Raw genomic sequence first — 10494 nt, 5'->3', positions numbered from 1 at the left:
TATCACTTGTAATCACCCTATATTAATAAAAAAATTACTAATCTAATTATTAATTTGAATACTAAATGCCCGTTCAAAATTTTTAATATGACAAAAATTGATTTATTCAATAATAATATTTTTAAATTTGAGATCCAATTAAACTTTTTTTTTATTTTGATTAATCTAAAGTGATTACAAGTAGTATATATTCTAAATATTCTCATTCATTTGATAATGAACGCTCAATCACCTTGTTGTAGCCGTTGGTGCTCGAACCATAACCTATAAAAACAACAATAATTTCTTAAACCACTGAAGTAACTTAGTTCGTACAATTAAACTTAAATAATATTGATAATGATTTCCAATAAATATTTATGCTTATCACTTATTAATATTTTATATAAAATTAAGATTAAAATATTAATTTATAAATAAACAATTAGTAATTGAAAAATAACAGGCCGATTGGGAGTCCAAATGAAATCTTTGTGAGGTGGGCAGTCGATATAGACGTGGGGTAGTCCAATCAAATCTCACCGTCAAATTGCCCTTACGCGAAACCTTTTAAAACGAAGTCGTTTGAGAACAATATCATAAAACTAGCCGCTGGATAGTGGGTATCAACAAATCCTCATACGGCGTCGTAGAGAATCATACAAAATAACCAACCTTGTGTATTTTGAATTTTAAATCCTTTCACTCAGCTCTGGCAGCATTTCTCTCTCCCAGCACAGTGATCTCATTTGCCGCTCTCACAGTTTCTCTCCTTTCTTTCTCCTAAACTTATAATAAAAAATAAAAAACAGCTGCTGCATTAAATAAGGTAACGATCTTGCACGTAACTTTTGCTCTCTCGCTTTAAGGGATTCAAAAAGATCTCGCTTGGCGCTTCTTCTCTTTCAGCCGCCTCTTCTTCACTTCAGGTAACTTTTGCTTCTGCTTCAATGGAAGAATACACCAGATGAAACTGTTTTCTCTCTGTTTTTTTATGTTGTTTTAGAATAGACGAGAGCGATTCGTTTTACATAGGCTTGTACCTGCCAGCTGCTTGAATGACTTTAAGACGTTTCCTGAATATGTTCATTTTGGCTCTTGATTTGTAGAAATGATTATGGAATTGTTTACTTCAACACTCCGGTTTAAAGGTTGACTAGAGTGACTTAATCAGATATCTTCATCTCAACGGAAACGGGAAAATTTTTGGCTTATTTAGAGCGGGACAGGTTTGTTTGTTTGTTCTTTTTTTTTTTTTGGATTTTTGTTATGGATACATTGGCTTTTCTTCTGTAGGTTACTTTATTAACTGATTTGTTAGGGTGGTTAGCTCCGCTTTCGGTTTTCATCTTTTCACGTTGAAGAGTTTGTTTTATCTCCTGTTTTAATGTTAGTTTTTTTGCAGTTAAATCGGAAACTGATATACTTGTTGAAATAACAGTTTGAAAGCTCGTTGACTTTGAAGCAAGAGGGGTGCAGAATCTTTCGACATGGAGCAATATGAAATTCTGGAGCAGATCGGGAAAGGATCTTTTGGTTCTGCTCTTCTTGTGAGGCATAAACATGAAAAGAAGAAGTGAGTTTACTTGTAACCCCTGTTTCGCTCCCTCTTGTTAAAATTCCATTGCTCACATATGCGTGTCCATGTGCATTTTGCATGTGAGTAAATGCATGCCTTAAATTGCACTATATTAGTTACATTCGGTTGTTTTGATATTTTTACCTACATTCTTCTTTTCTTTCCAGGTATGTCCTGAAAAAGATTCGCCTTGCTCGCCAGACTGATAGGATTCGTAGATCTGCCCATCAAGAGGTTAGTTCTTTTAGGTGTGATCCTTTTATCGTCTTACATCGATGCTAAGAAATTTTCATCTCACGTTTGGCTTTATGAAAAGGCAGTTGATATACTTGCTACGTGTTTTCTTCCAATTTGGAGAAATTATTAAGATTGTGAGAAATTGGAAGAAACCGTCTTTATATATATACTTGATTAATTGTATATTAAATTATATTTGTATTTTCCTGCTTGAATGATTGGCATCTTTTATACTCAAAATTTGAGCTCCACTATTCAAAGAGTAGTTCTAGTGTTACAAAACCTCTTTTGGTTCCTATGATGCAGATGGAACTGATTTCTAAGGTAAAGTGTCCGTTTATTGTCGAGTACAAAGATTCTTGGGTAGAGAAGGTAAGTAGATAGTCTTTCCTTTTCATGCTTCACTGTTGAAAGAGATACTCATGCATTTCTGTTTCATCTTTTTTCATGCTTTGTTTCCTCTGTCAAAGCTGTATGATCGCACACCACTATATTCATTAAAGATTAATTTTTCAATTGACTGTCGTTGCTTATTTTGTTTTGCAGGGTTGCTATGTTTGCATAATCATAGGATACTGCGAAGGTGGAGACATGTAAGTTGTGATTGTTATTTAATTGAGTATTTTTAGATTTATTATACAACAGAAACTCTGCAAGTGGCTAGCTCAACTCCTAGTGGCACTTTATTACTTGCATGCCACCATATTCTTCATCGTGATGTCAAGGTAGGTGATACTTCTGGTGAAGTTTGGTCAGTAGTGCATACAAATGTATTTTTGACAAAAGATGTTTGTTTCAGTGCTCAAATATATTTTTGACGAAAGATCAAAACATACGTTTAGGTAAAAATGATGCATATTTTGTGATTTACTTTCTATACTATGTACCACTCTCACCTCTGTCTCTAGGGCTCTGTATTTTACATATAGCGATTTTCTAAAACGTTTACCTATGCAGGTGATTTTGGTCTTGCTAAAATGTTGACATCTGATGACCTTGCTTCATCTGTGAGTATCAGACATACGGTGTGTTTTTTCATACAGTTTTACCATTGTATTATTTTAATATTTGTTTTTTGCTCTACATGGAGGTTGTGGGAACTCCTAGTTATATGTGCCCCGAGCTACTTGCTGACATACCATATGGTTCTAAGTCAGATATTTGGTCATTAGGTAATTTGCAGCTATAAAATTTTGGAACATCTCTGTTGCATTGCTGTTTCCTCTTTTTCTCTCCTTGCCTTATTCAGATATATCTTATAATACATGTTTGACTGTTTCAGGATGTTGCCTGTATGAAAATGACAGGTCACAAACCGCATTTAAAGCTTTTGTAAGTGTCGTCTGCTGTGTTTAGACCTTTACTTTTTGCCATCTCTTGGCATGATCAAATGTGCATCTAGTTATTGAGTAATATGATGTTTGGAATTATTGTTCATTCCTATGCTGATCTTACAAGGATTCGGTTGTTTTGAAGTTACAATCCTACTTAAATTGCGAGATGGTAGAATCACATTATAAATGGTTATTTGATATGCTACTTTTAGGATAAGGAACGATTTCATATCCATGGATGTTACTTATCCTGTAATTGTCTTCCATCCTTTTGCCTTTATTTAATCCTACAGCTAACTTCTGTCTATGTCTTAAGGATATCCGGGCTCTCATTAACAAAATAAATAGGTCTATGGTGGCTCCTTTACCAACCATGTACTCCAGTGCATTGTGAGTCTTCTATCCTCTTTATGAAAATCAATGTTGCATTCCAAATACAATTTCACCTTTTGAAAATATTTTCTATTACTGGATTCTGCCATTATTATCAACATCATTTTATTTTCTAATTTTTCCCCCTTGCTTCAGTCGAGGACTAATAAAAAGCATGTTACGGAAAAATCCAGAACTTAGACCAAGTGTATGTATCTTTTCCCTTATTGTTTATCTTATACCGCCTTTAAGGAAGGACGAGGAGATTTCTACAAGGCCAATAGAATAACATTAAAATACAAAGAAAAATGAATGCATGCTACTGTTATTTATTTCAGACATCTTTTTTGGGTACATTAGCTTTCTCGATTCAATATAGTGGTGCCTAACTTATACCTTTCAACTACATTTTCCCTATAAACTGAAGCAACTCATGAATGAAAATGCATTCAGGCTTCAGAGTTGCTCGTTCATCCACATCTTCAGCCGCATGTTGTCAAAATTCATCAGAAATTGAATGGCCCTATGTGCAACAGCTTCTCAGCTCGGTGGCCTGATTCCTTTTTCATGAAGAAAAATAGATTTGTGGAGCAAGATAGTATAGGTCTAAGTGACATAGGCAGAAGGCGGTCATTCAGCAATGATAGGGCTTTGAACCCTAGCGTATCTGAACCGAACATGACTCCTTAAGTACTATCGAAGAGAGCAAGATGTTTCGAGTTATTTGTTCCAGAAATTCATAGAATTTCTGCTGGTATTGAGAATGAAGAGATTACAACTGACAGGTCAACAGCACAAAGTTTCCCACTGCTGCTAAGATCCAAAGATTGACACCAGCAGCGTCGTCACTCCAAGGAAACTATAATACCAGTAAAGGTATCCAAGACCGGTAAAAAACATGATTTGGTAAGTCACATATTTATCTATATCAATCAGTGTTAAATAGAGGATTGATATTAATTTCTTTGATGCATTGGGGGAAGCATGAAAATATCATCTCAAGTTCCCTGATTTTACTTTAGATTAATCCTTGAACGATCTCATTTTTTAGTTGTTGTGGGGTTTCTTAATCATGTCCTGCTTAAAACCTAGTAAGAGTTTTCGAAACTGATAAACCATGAACTTTAAGTTGAAAAACCTGACATTTTGTGTTGGATATTGAAAATTTCTTGAACTGAGAACGATAATCTTTCAATGTGCAGGTTCCAGTGTCACAAACGCCACCAAGTAAATCATCCTACTCGTCTCGCAGAGTATCTCTCCCATTGCCAACAAGGACTGCAGCCTTGGTGATACCCTATAGAGCCAATGTCGGTTCACTTCCCGGCATGAACTCCCCAGATATATCTGTCAATGCCCCACGAATTGAAAATTGCAGAGTTCCCTTTAGCATCTTCCAATGATTCAGTTTACCGATGCACGGAACCTCATCGACATCAGCCAAGTGCTCTTCTTCATCGATCGACAGTGCTGGCCGTTCTATAACAAAGGACAAATGTACGGTTCAGATTCTTGACAAGTTGTCACCACATCAAATTTCAGCGATCATACCATGAACTCGGCTCAGAGCATAACTGTGCTGTTGTATCAACGCATCATCTTCTGACTCACAGCAGCGGCGGTTCGACACTTCGTCGTACCAGCAGCGAGCGGAGGCATTGGAAGGGCTGCTTGAGTTCAGTGCAAGGCTCTTGCAACAACAAAAGTACAACGAACTTGGGGTGTTATTGAAGCCATTTGGACCAGAGAAAGTGTCTCCTAGGGAAACTGCCATCTGGTTGGCTAAGAGCTTCAAGGAGACCCAAGTCTAAAGCCGGAAAAAATAATCAATGCTTAACCTCGGTCTTCAACTTGTACATTATTGACTTTGCCGCTTTTCCTTTTCGTAGTTTCAAAATTAAACGTTAAAATTAGGATAGGTCTTCGGTCTTCAACTCGAAGACAACACCTGGATTCCTGTCTCCCGATATGGAATTGGAACTTTGCATCAGCCCCTCAAGCTGTGGTTATGTTTGAAATACGCATGTTCTGGAAAAGAGAAAATGGAAATCTTCGATAATCGGTCCCTTGATTGCCCATGGCAAGAAAAAGGATAATTAAAGCCATGCTGCTAATATAATATGTGAACTCAAGGTGTCTCGAGGCTTCTTTCGTTCGTTGCTGAAACTGGAAGGAAGCGCCGAAGCAACTACATGGTGCCTCTTCGTGACCAGACTTTGGACTTAGATTAGCTTATTTGCTTCCTTTAAGTTTGTCTACTTCTAGTGGCTCGGTGGAAAGCATGAATTAGGTACTTTCAGGCCGAGGCAAACATCTTAGCCCATTGTGCATACAAAATATTTCGAGCCGGTGCAATTAAAAAGGCGTGCCTGATTCTTTTAGTGCAAAGTGAACTGGTACTTAATATTTGTTTGCTTTCTAATGTATATTTGGCTTTAGCCCATTGTTACTAACTTAAATCTAATCGAATTAAGACACCTTTGTTCATGCTCTGTCGTGGCAGCGTTGATCGCAACCGTTGGCTTTGTTAAACAACCACCGTGCAAGTCGGTTTCAGGTCAGAAAATGGTGTTCCTCCGCCCCTCTTCACGCATGTCTTTTCTCTGTGCTGAAAAATAAGTTGCAATATGCTGTGAGCTTCCAATTAGAGATGCACAGAAGCCGGATTTCAATCCGATCCTGATCGGATAAAAATCGATCCGGTTTTTTCCCCCAACCCAAAAACCGGATTTTAAAAAAACCGGATCAGATCGGATCCTAACCGGTTTGGAGGGCCGGATGGTGTAACCGGTTTCAGTTTGCAAAAAAACTGGTTTTTAATAAAAAAACCGGATTTTTTCGGATAAAAAAACCGGTTTTTTATCCGGTTTGAAAAAAAAACTGGTTTTTAATCCAGTAAAAAAACCGGTCGTTCAATTTTTTCCCGAACCGGTTATACTATCCGGTTTTAAAAAAACCGGTTCTTCAAAATCCGCTTTCGAATATTTTTTAAGCAAAATCGGATATTCAGATTTTTTGTGCAACTTTACTTCCGATGTACGTGGCGACTTTGCCCCGCCTGTGTCTCGCATTTCCTTATGAGTACAGTTTCTGCTTTACCTTGAACAATCTTCCACAGAGTAGTTTCCTACTTTTTCCCTTTTCTTTTCCATTATCGGTTGAACATGTTCCTAGTGACCCACTAGTTTTGGGATAGGGACTGGACTGATATATTTATATAACACGTTTTCCTGTTTATAATGATGCTGTTGGGTTAATGGTTTGTCCTGTTTTTTCCTTTTCTCGTTGAAGGTTCAGTTTAGGGGGTTTGATCCCAATTTTGCAAAATTTTAAAATTATTGATCTTATTATCACGACTAGTACATCCAAATGGTTCATTAAACTGGAACAAAACACCATAATGGTGGTGGAAAAGGAGGAAACTGTAAATTGTAGATATTGAAATGAAGCACTTCAAGCGCGTCATTTGATGAATGGAATATATTGTTCGATGAATTATTTGAATTGTTTATATAATTTTGGTTTATATTAATTTATTAAATTAAAAAGTTTAGTATAGATAAACTCGTTTATAAATTTATTTATTCATTTCTTATTTTTCTTTATTTTTTTCTACATTTTAAATATCGCTGAAGATACTGACTAAATTGAACATAGAGTAAACTTTGGAATTCAATCTAAGAAACTTTAAGAGTTAAGGACTAGTGACATGATTTTACTATTTTTATTAAATTTTTAACATATAAGTGAACATATTCGCGAACAACAAACCAATATATTTGATTTTGGTATATTTTAGTTCTTAAACTTTTTATTTTTTTAAACTATACATAATGTTTATTTTTTGTTTTATTTTAGTATCCCGCTAAAAACATAATGTTAAGTTTTGTAGAAAATCTAAAAGTTTAGATACTAAAATTGATCAAAACTGATAGACATTTTAAATATCGTTGAACATACTGACTAAATTGAACATAGAGTAAACTTAGGAATTCAATCTAAGAAACTTCAAGAGTTTAAGGACTAGTGGCGTGATTTTACTATTTTTATTAAACTTTTAACATATAAGTGAACATCAAGAACAACAAACTAATATATTTGATTTTGGTTTTTTTTAATACTTAAACTTTTAATTTTTTTTAAAATTAATCATGATATTTAATTTTTATTTTATTTTAATATCCTTTAAAAACATAACGTAGTTTTGAAAAAAATTTAAAAATTTATGTATTAAAATAGATTAAAACTGATAGTTTAATAAACGTGTTGAATTTTTAAGGAGTACCCTGACATGAAAAAAAATTAAATAGTAGATATGGGGTGGTGGGGCTGGAGGTTGGTGATTTAATTCAAGAGGTGCTAGCTCCTCTTTTCTTTTATTCATCAAAAAAAAATATATATGGGGTGGTGGGGAGTGGAGCTGCAGCCTGCAGTTGACGGACATAAAAGGGGAAAAGGGTGGATGAAACGTGGTCGTCCGACGGAGCGGATAAGTGGGCCAGTGGCCCTTGCTGGGAGTAGGAGCCACTGTGCTAGGCGTGTATCCGGTTTGATTCAGGTTCACTAAAATATGAGTCGAATCTCTTGTCGGTTTTTGAAAATGGGAGTCAAGACCGGATGGTATAAAAGCATTAGTTTTTGGATCGGTTCGTGTTGGCTAATTTCTACTTTTTATTATTTTCAAATTCAATTTAAAAAAATAAATTTAAAATTTAAATCGAGTATAAATATTTAAATTAAAATATTATTAGCTTTAATATTTTATTTATTTAAATTTATCTTATAATAAATTCAAAATGAATGTATTTTTCATACTTATTTTCTTTTATTTTTTAAATTTGATTTAATTCGATTCACATATAAAAAAAACTATAACCAAATCAAATTGGATATTTATTTTTTAAAAATAAACCGGAAATTAAAATCTCAAACCAAATCAAATCGAACCAAATAATTCAATTCGAATTAATTATTCGATTTGGTTAGCTCGGTGCTAATTGCCGGGGGATTAAAAAGTAAAAGAGGGGTTAATGGACACGTGGGATGTTTGACAAGTGGTGGTGCAGGGGCTGATCATCCCCGCTCTTATAGTGCCCTCCTTTGGGTCCTTACACTTTATTATCCGTACCACGATTCCTTTTCCACCCTCCCTCCCCCTCCCTTCATGTGCTTTCCCCTCCCTCCAACTTTATTAATAATTTTTGTTGAGTCTATTGACTATCAAAAGTTATAAAATGGTCATTTAATTATAGTGTATTAATTTGTTAGTCCCTCGACTATTAAAAACTATAAAATGATAATCCGACTATTTATTATGCTCTAAACTAGTCATTTTCCATAAAAAGATTGATTGCAGCTTGAGTTTGATGTGAATATGTTGTCTGGGATATGATAATCGTTTGAGATATGAAAATGTATATAACAAATACAACTTTATAATCATCTTTAACTTGATAAAAAAATAACGATAGTCGAGGGAGCATGGAACAAATTATATCAATGGTTAAAAGATTGTTTGTTATTCCTATAGGTTCAGAGTTTGAGCACCAGTGATTACAGTAAGGGTGATTGAGCGTCAATTGTCAAATGACTGAGAGTTTATTATCAAATGATTGAGAGTTCATTGTCAAATGATTGAGAGTATTTAGAATAAATTCAACTCTGTACTCACCTTAGTTTAATCAAAAAATAAAAAATTATAGTCGAGGGATTCAACAAAACAATATCCTTTAGTCGGGACCCATTTTATAACTTTTGATAATCAATAAACTTAATAAAACAACGGATTCAACAAAACAACATCCTTTAGTCGGGACTCATTTTATAACTTTTGATAATCAATAAACTTAATAAAACAACACCTTATAGTCGGGGATCAATTGTGTACTTTACGCTGATTTATTTGTAGTTACATTCTCTTTTGAATTAAGGTAATTTTATAAAACTAAATTTGGATTAGGGTAAATTTTGAATTTGAATTATTCCGTCTAAACAAGAATGAGTAAGGAATTTGTATCCTACATATTTTTTTATATTTATTTTGATGTTATAAAACTTAAAGAAGTTTGATCAATTACTTCAATTTAATTTATGATTTTTCAGTCTTATTGAAAATTAAATAATAATTAATCATAATTTTATATTGCAAAAGGACAATTACAAGGAAGAAAAACAAATAGGGTTGCTATAGAAGGTGTAGACCCTCTTCATTACAATCATCCTTAGTAGGGATGGGCATGGCTGAGTTTCGATCAACTTAACTCGATCTAAAAAATTTATATCCTTCATTCGATTCGATTATAAAAGTATATACCCTCTAGCTGACTTGAACCCGATCTCACTTTTTGAGATAAAATTCGAACCGATTTAACCCGAAATAATAATAAAAATATTATCTCTATTCAATAAAAACAATGATTTAATTGAAAAAAAATATAGCGGGGTATTCTTGTAAATATTCATAAATATATAAGGTAAACATATTTTTTTGGATCGGGTCGAGTATGGTATTTTTCACCTTAACATCACTTTTAAAAAACCCACCTGACTCAATTTTTTTTAAATCCTGACTCAATCGGGTCGGGTCAGATTCGAGTCTCATATCCATTCCTAATTGTTAGTATATATGTCAATCATATAATCATTAACTATTTATAGGTCAGTAAGCTAGGTAAATATGATAATCAAATATTTTAGGTTTTATTATAGTAGATCATACATGTATGCCATAGATATTATATAATTTATAATTTATTTTAAAAATATGATTTTATTTTAAATATAGGAGCAAGAGGCTTGACTTTTGTTTGCCTATATGGCTCCATTATTTTTCTAATTAATTATGATAATCTGGATAAATCTGATGGGTTACGTGGCGTCCCGGGGTGGCAATAACAAATTTATAAATCATGATATAAAATAAATGAAAATACGAAATTAAAAAAGAAAACATATAAATAATTTATAAAAAAAAAAAAGGTGGAAGGCTGAGAG

The 10494-nt window shown here is 33.8% G+C and overlaps 1 pseudogene; it reads left to right on the top strand.

Moving 5' to 3' along the window:
• The first annotated feature begins 793 nt into the window (after nt 1-793).
• Nucleotides 794-5316, top strand: LOC120130791 (annotated as a pseudogene).
• The last annotated feature ends 5178 nt before the right edge of the window (nt 5317-10494 follow it).

The sequence above is a fragment of the Hibiscus syriacus genome, unplaced genomic scaffold, assembly GCF_006381635.1.
Source record: "Hibiscus syriacus cultivar Baekdansim isolate YM2019G1 unplaced genomic scaffold, ASM638163v2 tig00110548_pilon, whole genome shotgun sequence".
In the NCBI taxonomy this organism is placed as follows: domain Eukaryota; kingdom Viridiplantae; phylum Streptophyta; class Magnoliopsida; order Malvales; family Malvaceae; genus Hibiscus; species Hibiscus syriacus.
The sequence above is the reverse complement of the archived record's forward strand: the minus strand, read 5'-3'. Positions and strand labels throughout refer to the sequence as shown.